The 10655-nt window shown below is 40.8% G+C and overlaps 1 pseudogene; it reads right to left on the bottom strand.

The window, feature by feature from the left end:
• Positions 1 to 275: 275 nt before the first annotated feature.
• Positions 276 to 9347, bottom strand: LOC122702101 (annotated as a pseudogene).
• Between the last annotated feature and the right edge of the window lie 1308 nt (positions 9348 to 10655).

Here is a 10655-nt window from a genome sequence, read left to right as displayed (position 1 = left end):
CTGCATGTCAGGGAAACGGGGTGTTGGCATATAAACTATGACTTCGCAATGTGAACAGCCGGCGCATAGCACCTGAACCAAGTAACCACAACATCGCCCAGGAAAGACTGCCGACGAAGGACACTTGGTCTGGTCTGTTCCCACCAAAAGCACACAGTCATGAGAAAACTGGACTGAAAGCCACTCTACCAGACCACCAGCTGGACCTGGAGGAAACTCTGGAGGCACAGGCAGGCAGGAGGGGGAGCAAGGCCAAGGGCACCCAGCAGGACCCCTCACCGGCACACGATGTAGCGGATGACGTTGGCATGTCAGATGAAGATCTCATAGCTGTCCTCCTGCTGCTTGGCGTCTGCCCGGTGGATGTAGTTCCGGAAGGCGGCCTCGATCCGCGCTCCATCTTCATAATACACAGCCTCCGGCTTCCAGTGAGAAACAGGGGGGTCGGGCTCGATGGGGGCGCCTTCCCTCAGCAGGTCTGTGCTGACCTTGCAGACGCCTGGCAGATGTTTACTGATGATGTCAGTGGTTTCTACCGCACGGGTCATGGAGGAATGGACGATTTTATTAAACTTCAACCCCAAGCTTGCAAGTCGCAGACCAGTTAGTTCAGCCTGCTCACGACCCAGGGGCGTCAGCGTGCGGTCCTTCTCCAGGGAGGCGTCCACGTGGTACTGGGAGTGCCTGATGAGGAAGATGTGCGTGTGGCCTTGGCCTTGCAGTGGTCCAGCCTGGATGTCAGCTCTTCTTCTCCAGGCTCTAGGCTCTTCTTCCGCAGGTTGACCAAGGACAGTGGTTCTCTCCTGTCCCAGTTGGGGTCCCAGACGCCGGGCCCGGGCGCGCGGCCCCCGCCCACGCCGGGGGCTCGACCACGCGCGGCTCCGCGTCCGCCCGCGCGGGGCTTCCCCACTACCACAGCGAGAAGAGCACCGCGGCCGAGCCCCCTGCCAGGCCGCAGGCCGCCAGCTGTAGCGCCTGCTGAAACGCCATGCCGGTCAAGTCCCGCGTCGACCCCACGTGGCTCTTTTATACTTTAATAAAACTTTGTGATACAAAAGCTCTGAGTGATCAAGCCTCATCACTGGCCCCGGATTGAATTCTTCTCCTGAGGAGGCCAAGAATCCCAGCATCTTTCATGGTTAGGCAACAACCTTTCAAAACAATCGTCTTTTCAAAAAATGATGAAAAGTGATGAGCATACATATGCATACGAATGAAATGGGACCTGTATCTGAAACCACATAAAAATAAATCTTCCCTCAACATAAATACAACACAATCAGCCCTTCATATGCATAGATTCTCTAACTATGAAGTCATACAAATATGGACGTAAAACAATGTAATAAATTCCAAAGTTTAAAAGTGGTGAGTATTGACTTTCACCTGCTGGCATGTCTTTCCATGTCATCTCCATTATATTAGCTATGACAATGAATCACATGCTGTAGTAAGTCACTTACACTGTGTCCAACTCTTTGGGATCATGGACTAGGGCCCACCAGGCTCCTCTGTTCATGGGATTCTCCAGGCAAGGATACTGGAGTGGGTTTCCATGCTCTCCTTCAGGAGATCTTCCTGCCCCAGGGATCGAACCCATATCTCTTATGTCTCCTGCTTTGGCAGGTGGGTTCTTTACCACTAGCACCACCTGGGAAGCCCCAAGACACATGAACATCAGTGGATTTGGGGATCCACGTGGTATATACAGAACCATTCCTCAAAGAAAACTGAAGAATGACTTTAAAATCTTAAACAAAACATGACTATATGTGTTTACAACCTTAGTGTAGCAAGGGTTTCTTCAATCTGACAAGTGCCATGGGCCGATGAAGGACTATGTGAAGAATCCTTCAAAGTCAATTTGGTAAACACAGCCTAAGTTGGCTATATTCAGTCCTCAAATGAATGAGAATGTCATTAGTAGTGGTCGTTTCAAATAAGTAGCATATGAAGCTGTTTACACTTATTGTGATTCGCGGTATACCACATTCACAAATTTCAGTAACATTTGTGCAAAAACTATACATCTCAGTGGAAACTTCTACATGAACTGTTGAGATCAGAGCTCTAACTCATACAGGCAGACTTTTACTTTTTAAATGATCCTGCATGATAATCAAACAAAACACTGGATTAAGACCTAGACAGTGTTTGACCTCTGTACTAAATGATTTTAAAGCTAGTAGATGGAATGAGTTGATGAGGAAGACTACGAATGAGGCATCTTCTTCAAGTTGGTCAAACTGCTGACAGTCATACAAGTTAATGAAAAGTTAAGCCTGTTCTCATTAAATCAGTTTAAAAGAAATAGAATAATAAAACAAATTAGTAAATATTGCTTTCTTCATAAACACTGTATTATTTCTGCACAGCTGTGTTACTGGCATTAATAGAATATCTTCAATAATAACTTGTCACAGTGAAATGGATTCACATTCTATATCTATTCACATCTATAATTGATGCCATAGCTGTTTCATACTATTGCTTGAATGAATACAACTTATGTGACTTCACAAACTACAAACTACTACTAACATAATAGGTATTAAAATACCTTGAGTGACACAAGCGTTGACTTAGTAGAGTTGCTCTCATGAATAATGGCAGCATTACTCACTGTAGCCACAGTACTGGAATCTGCACATTAACACCCTGCAAAGGAAACTGAAAGGACAGAATAATAATAAAGGAACTTCATAACTACAAATTTAATCCTACCGTAATCATTCAACATTGTATGTTTTCTTTTAAACTAACTTTCGTATTTGGTCTACTCTAACTTCTTCTGTGTTCACTTTACGCTATACTTATTGCTAACAGTAAAATTACCATAGGAGCTCTAATTATTTTTTTTTACTTGTAATGCTAGTGATAGAACCAAAGGCTGATACCTACATCAAACAGGAGAAATGTAATGGAAACTGTAAACAATTTTATGTAATAACATTGCCGTGCTCCTATACAGTCAAATGGACATTCAAAAGGACGTGATTTTTCTGAATGTTTATTTCAGAAAGTTAGAATTGGATGACTGCAAACAATAAAACTAATTATATATTAATACATAATATTAATACTATACAGTTGGTCATTCTTTTTCCTATTCTACCACAGCTAACTGACTGGAAGTCAGTTTAAGTAACTACTATTAACATAAGACCCTCACCAATAAGTGAAGATATATAGGAAAATCCGTAATAGATCTAAAAACCATCAAAGATAAAATGATGATAAAAAAAAATACAGTGACATCTTAGTTGGTTTAAGAAACAGGATGATTATGAAAGCAAAACCAACAATCATGTACAGGCCTTGGAAACCTGTGTCTGTCACGAGTGTTGACTTTTATCCTTCATCTGAGGTTGTAAAAAGTGCTTTGTAAAATCCTGAGGTTTGCAGCAGTTGTAACCTCCTGAAGAGACTGCAATAAAAACGGTTTCCAGAATATCCTGATGATTTCCATCTACTAGGCTGTGGCGAGCTCAAGGAATACATACTCCAGAGGATAGAAGACAGACAGGTTGGGAAGACTTCTACTGCACTTAGGGAGAAAGGGCATGTTGCTACTCAGCCTAGTACAAGTGTAGAAGCAACACCTCAGTGATTAAACCTTTAAACACTCGACAAATATGAGAATGACTGGTATGAATAAACCTTCAGAAGTACCTTCTCAGACCTCCCGTCATAAGCACGAGCATAATAAAACACTGAGTTTTCATGGTCTCACACAAAATTAGACTCACTTATGACTTTGCTTTGAGAGGACTTGAACTACTCATTGTTAAAGAAAAATGATCCTTTCTTCTCTGAAGATTTGTTAATCATTCAGTTGGGTGTGGTGAATAAAATACTTAAGGATCTAAAACATAAAAATGCAATAAGCAAAGCACATAGAATTTTTGTTCCCTTTCTCAAAGGATAGAATATTTTGTATTTGCACTGATTTTATGTCTTGACTCCATGTACAATTATATATTGATATTTTTAGTTGAAATACAATAGGACTAAAAATATTGATATAATACTAATAAATCATGTTCGTATGTGTGATTGTCACATATGATTCACAGGAGATTTAAATTCACAGTTGTCAACATAAAGGATTATTGTTATTTAGCTTCTTCATGAATCTATACCATGAATGAAGAGCTTTTCTCAAAATATTTCACTGAGGGAACTACAAGGATGATAGGCATAATACTATGCTTCAACTCATGGATTTCTAAGCATTGCTCACAATACAGATCTGATTTTCAACATGAGGGTTCTCTCAGTGTCCTTAAACAGCATTTGCTTTTCTGTATACAGAAGGAAAAAACTCATGAGTATCCAACTTGTTCACGTAAAACGAGTGTATGAATTGTTATCTTCCTGATGCAGGGATCAAACCCACATCACTCCCATCTCCTGCACTGGTAGGCAGATTATTTACCAACTGGACCACCTAGGAATCAATATACATTTCAGTAACCGCTGCCATCAACTTCTACTGTTCATGACCGAAGTAGGAGAAAGAACATTGGAAGAAGTACTCATAAGTCAAGGAACTGTTATACTGGGTACTCCAGTTATTACTGGGACAAGCCAGTTCCTCCAATGATGATGGGTATAACTGAAAAAATATTACAAATTCATGGGATGCGAGGTCTACATGATAAACGTGTTCCTCTTATGCTACTGCTTCAGGTATGCCTACTTCAGCATGAAGGACTGAACTTAAAGGGATGCCTACTATTCCAGCTCAAGCAACAGATAGTGAAGTGCAGATCATTGTCCTTTGTTGGACATAATCAGCAGTTTGTCAACACATGTAACATGCCAGAGCAAGCCTTGGGGTGGAACTCTAAACACAGGTTAGGCTCTCTTTTTGCCAAGCCCTGTGATGAAATACAAATCAAAAAAAGAAAAACAATGATTTTGTCGGGACTTCCTCACCTTTTCTTTCTGGATGGCAGGAAGCAGACACTGAGGCCAGATGACTGCAGGATTTAATTGTGAACTAACATTGGGTGGGGTGGAAGCTCATCACTCTAGTAAGAATGTGGCTCAATTAAACTATTTGACTTACATTCACTTCATGTACATAGAGTTCTATAATCCTCCGTTAAGGAATTAAATAAGTTATACTTCCTTACACCTTCACAATCTCTTGGTTTACCCTAATGTGAATTCCTAGTCCAGCATTTATACAATGAGTGTTACAGGTAGGAATAGTGCATAAATGATGATGAGCAATAACAGGAAGTTTATTCTCTGTTTGAATTCTCAATTTTTTATATAATCAATCAGTGAAATATACTTACAGATGTGAATATTTTAGTGGCATGTACAAATGTACATTGAGTAGTGCTATGATAACTCATAGTGTTGGCACAATAATTATCAGGACTATTATGTCTTTTTCATATATTCCTTTTGAGATTCTATTCCATTATACATTATCATAAGATATGCAGTACAGTTTCCTAAACTGTACAGTAGGTCCTTGTGGTTTCTTTCATATATAGTACTATGTATTTGTGAATAATTCAAACAAAAACTGGTACACAAATATTCATAGTGACATTAATCACAATAGCCCAAAGGTAGAACCCATTCAAGTGTCCATCGGTGGGTGAATGAATACGCAGCACAGGGTATATTCAAAAGCTTGAACAGTAGTCTACCGTACAAAAAAGTAAACTGAAATGGCTCGGCCACTGTGCAAGACATTACAGAAACTACTCCAAAACTAACACATGGAATAAATACATAGTTCAAGTCTAATTCATGCTATGTACCCAAAAGGTTTGGGAAAAGGGGCTGAGAAAATGCATATTTCTGCAGTCATAGTCACAACAGCATGATTCACACTGGCCAAGAAACAGAAGCAATCTAAGTGTCCATGGCAGCCAATTCCATAAACAAACTGTGGTATACACACAATGGAATATGATTCCACCCTTAGAAGTTGGTAATTCGGACAATGCTACAATGTGGACAAAACTTATCATCATTATATTAAGTGAAATAAACCAGACCAAAAAAGAACAAACATTCTGTGATTCCACTAGTATGAGATATCCAAACAAGTCAAATCCAAGCCCAGAAAAAGCAGAAAGTGATTCCCAGGGATCGAAGACTGTTCATGTTTCATGGACCCCATCCAGTTTCCCTTGGGGAAACTGACTTCCCATGACATTTCCAAAACCAATTATACAAATAATTCGAAGCCATATCCAATCAAATGAATGTAGACATAATTTTACAATTTACACCAACCTCACTCAAACTTCTCGATAGACAAAAAGCAAAACTGTATCTATGATACCTCAGCTTTGCTTAAAACTGTATCTAGAATACTTCAGTTTTGCTTATGAAATTTAACAACAACAACAAAAAGAAAAAACACTAAAGTCTATCCAAAAAAGGATATAAAACATATATAACATGAACTTTATAAAATTAGAAATTTAAACTGTGAAAAACCTTATTCACAAAACTTAAACACAAGCCACAGAAAAATATATTTACAAAATACCTATCCGATAAAGGATTGTACTCCAACTATACCAAAAAATCAGGAGCAAACAATCTCATTAAAAATGTATAAATCTGAACACCTGGCCAAAGGAAATATACAGATAGTAAATAACCATATCAAAAATACTCAAAATCATATGTCATTAGGAAATTACAAACTAAAACAACAGTGAGGTAGCACTGCACACCTATTAGATCCAGTAAACTCAGAAAAGGGCGGGGGGGGCACTTTTCTGGTGACTCAGGGGTAGAGACTCTGCCTGACAATGCAAGAGACTTAAGTTTAATCCCTTACCCAGGAAGATCCCACATGCCAGAGAAACTTAGCTGCATTTTTCCAGAGCTAAACAAGGCTCACCTGTGACCTGAACACTACACATCTAGTACTTGGTAAACAGCTTTGAAAAAGTCACACAGACAAAAACTATCACACAATTACACACAACAGCTCTACTTGTAATAGCTAAAAACTTTCAAATATCAGGATGTCTTCGGTAGATGACTGTGTAAACAAATTGGGATACATCCAAAGTGAAGGGGAGCAAATGCTACCCCAATACATACTGCTTCAGCATGAGAATTTGTTGGACCTAAGTAACTTTTTTTTTAAGAGGACACATAATCATCTCTGAAACCCAAGTTCAAGATGGCTCTTCTGTGAGTCACATTTACCAGAGAAATCTCATTTCAAAGGAATCCTGGATATATACCAGACAAAAGGATGACAGTCTTGCGAAACTCTTTTTTTTATCAATATGAAAAGCTAAGACATTAATCTGTACAACAACCATAACCTTCCCTTCCTTTGGTTTTACTTTTTTTTAATATTTGTTTTTTTATTTGGCTGTGCCAGGTCGACCTTCGTTGAGGCAAGCCAGACATTTAGCTACAGCATGCAAACTCTTCGTTGTGGCATGGGAGATCTAGTTCTCTGATCAGGGATTGAACCTGGGCCTCCTTCTTTGGCAGTGTCCAGTCTTAGCCACTGGACCACCAGGAAGGCCCTGTTTTGTTTTTAGAAGATGGTATCTAAGGTGATATCTTGGGCCATTTCAGTCACTGACTCAGTTTCCTGAGTTTCTCCAAAGCACGCACAAGGTACACATTATTAAACTGGTTTGCAAAACAAGTAAAGGTTGTTTGCTACAACACTGTATGCTTACAAATATCTAAATGGTAAATAGCATGTTATTTATTTTTAATTACTATGAGGGAAAAAAAGAATGCAGTATTCATACATGTTACATCATGAATAAACATTAAAACCATCTTTAGTGAAAAAAGATACATATAGAAAAGGCCACCCAGATCCCATATTCACCATGTGTGCTTTAAATCCATCAAGTGTGTCCAAATAACTGAAAATCTCAGTAACACTCTAAAAAAGAAAAAAGGAGGAAGATGGAAAAAAAGATATATTCATACAATTGAACGATTGCTGAAAGTGGAAGTCGGGCTGTGGATTACATTATAATGTAGAAACCACATGATTTCCTGATTTTGGAGGTTATGTGCTGGTTCTGCAGGAGAATGCACCCATTTTGGATAAAACACATAAGAGTATTTTAGATGATGTGGCAAATGTGAGTACTTTTTCCCATTGCTAGGAGTATTCTGTCTGTACATTTTAAATTACTGGAAAGTAAATTATGTTTCAAAACAATCATGTCAATACCACAAAAGAAAATCAGATTAGACAGGCACGAAAGTTTCTTATACAGGCCAAGACTTACCCAGACAAAGTTCAAGGGAAGCTGTGATGCTCACCGCCCTTGAAGGAGTCCACATGGAATGAAGAAGGACTGTGGGAAGTCTATTAGTAACCACCATGTCTTGAGTCCTCTGGATGACCTATTGCAGGAGAAACAGATTTTACAAATAAAAATTTCCACATCACTTCACAAAAAGTTTTTAGACTACATTCAGTAAAACTGAATCATTTCAGATCAATTTACAATCATATCAAATACTACAATCTACAATCCCAATCAATATACAAAAATCAGTTGCATTTCTATACACTAATAATAATCAGAAACAAAAATTAAGAAAACCCCACTTATAACTGCATCAAAAAGAATAAAGCATCTAGCAACAAACTTAACCAAGGACATAAAAGACCAGTAGTCAGAAAACTAGAAAGCAATGATAAAGAAACCAAAGAAAACACAAATAAACAGAAAACTATTCCACGCTCATGCACTGGAACAATGAGGAAGTAAAATGTCCACTCCATCCAAAGCCATCAACAAATACACTGACTGCAATCACAGAATAATATTCAATGGCATTTTTCACAAATAGAAATATTCCTAATATTAGGCTGCTAATATTGAACAGGACCTTAAACAGCCAAAAAGACTCTGAGAAAGAAGAACACAGCTGGACGCATCTTCCTCTCCGACTTCAAACTACATCACGGAGCGGTAGGAAGCACCACAGTGAGGAACTCGCAAGAACACAGACACGTGGACTCGCGGAAGGCATAGAGAGCCCAGGAGTGAAGCCACATGTACGCGGTCAGTTCATGAACATCAAACCAGAAACGATCGAAGAGGAAAGGACAGTCTTCTCAAGAAACAGTGTCAGGAAAACTGGCCACCTGCACTGAACAACATCACTGGTCACCCTCCAGATCATCTAACAGAAATCTAACTGAAAACCCGTCGTTTTGCACATGGAGCTCTCCCCCTGCGCCCCGAGTCCTCTGAGATGGACCTCCCATCAGCGCTCAGCTGGACACAGGAAACGTCTCCTTTGTCCTCATCTTTCCCTCCTGCAGCGCCTCCCTGCTGGGGCACTGAGGCGAGCCCGCTCCTCTCAGCCTGGACGCAGCCCCGTTTCCAGAAGCCCGAGCCCTGACGGCCCTGAGGAGAGAAAGCTCCCGCCAGCTGGTCACCGAGCCCAATCTGAGGGCAGAGCGTCCTGCGCCCGCGGGCCAGAGGGGGCTTTGGCGCCCCCTGCGGGCCGCCGGACAAGAGCGGGCAGCCCCGCGCTCACACAGCCCAGAGGGCTCACCCAGAAGCAGCTCTGCGGGAGCGCTCAGACTGGAAGCCCAAACCCAAATGGAGCGGAATAGCTCCACGACCCTCCTCAAAACACGGTAAGGAACAGTCAGAGCCTGCATGGAATGCGGCCATAAAAAGGATCACATTTGAGGCACTGCTAATGAAGTGGATGAACCTAGAGCGTATGAAACAGGGAAGTCAGTCAGAAAGAAAAAAACCTGGACTCTAGAAGGATGGTCCTGACGAATCTGTTCACGGAGCAGCAGTGGAGACGCAGACATAGGGAACAGACTTACGGACAAGGGTGGGGAACGAGAGGGAGAGGGTGAGATGAACGGGGAGAGCAGCACGGATGCATGCACACCAACCTAAGCTGGGAATTTGCTGTCTGCCTCAGGGAACTCAAACTGGGGCTCTCTGATAGCCCAGACAGGTGGGAATGGGCGGGACGTGGGAGGGAGATTCAAGAGTGGGAGGCCACACATACCCCTACGGTTAATTCATGTTGATGTATGACCAATCAAACCAATATTGTAAAGCAATGATCAATCAACTAAAAATAAATGTTAAAAAAAACATATGGAATAAAATGAACATAAATACAAACTTTGCAACACCGTAATTCCATTTAAAAAGCTATAAAAATATTAGAAAACAACAAAAGATCTACATGACCTTTGGTCTGGTGATCAGTTCCAACACACAACAAAAAAGCCAACTTACCAATTATTAATATAAATTATTTAAAACATTGACTTTTATAATTTTATACATTTACTCTGTGGAGGACCTTACTCGAGAGAACCAAAAGACAAACTGTTAAATGAACCACTGACCACCCACCCTCGCCAAGCAACAGAGAAGGGAAAACACTTGCAGTAATCATCTTACAACAGGAGGTCCTGGTAAGGAACAAGGAACTAACAAGCTACCACCAACCAGAATTCTGGAGAGGTCAAAAGGAGACGGGAGACTCCAGTCCAGAGGTCCTACCAACCTCCCAGGATCCTCCTCGCTGGAATCCATCTCCACTAAGTGATGTATGTGCCCCCAGGAAGGATCCCAATTCAGAATGACTTGCAAGAGACAAGCCAAAAACGAGTCCAATGACCATAAACC

Source organism: Cervus elaphus, chromosome 10, assembly GCF_910594005.1.
Source record: "Cervus elaphus chromosome 10, mCerEla1.1, whole genome shotgun sequence".
Classification (NCBI taxonomy): Eukaryota; Metazoa; Chordata; class Mammalia; order Artiodactyla; family Cervidae; genus Cervus; species Cervus elaphus.
This window is presented reverse-complemented; position numbering and strand designations above follow the sequence as displayed.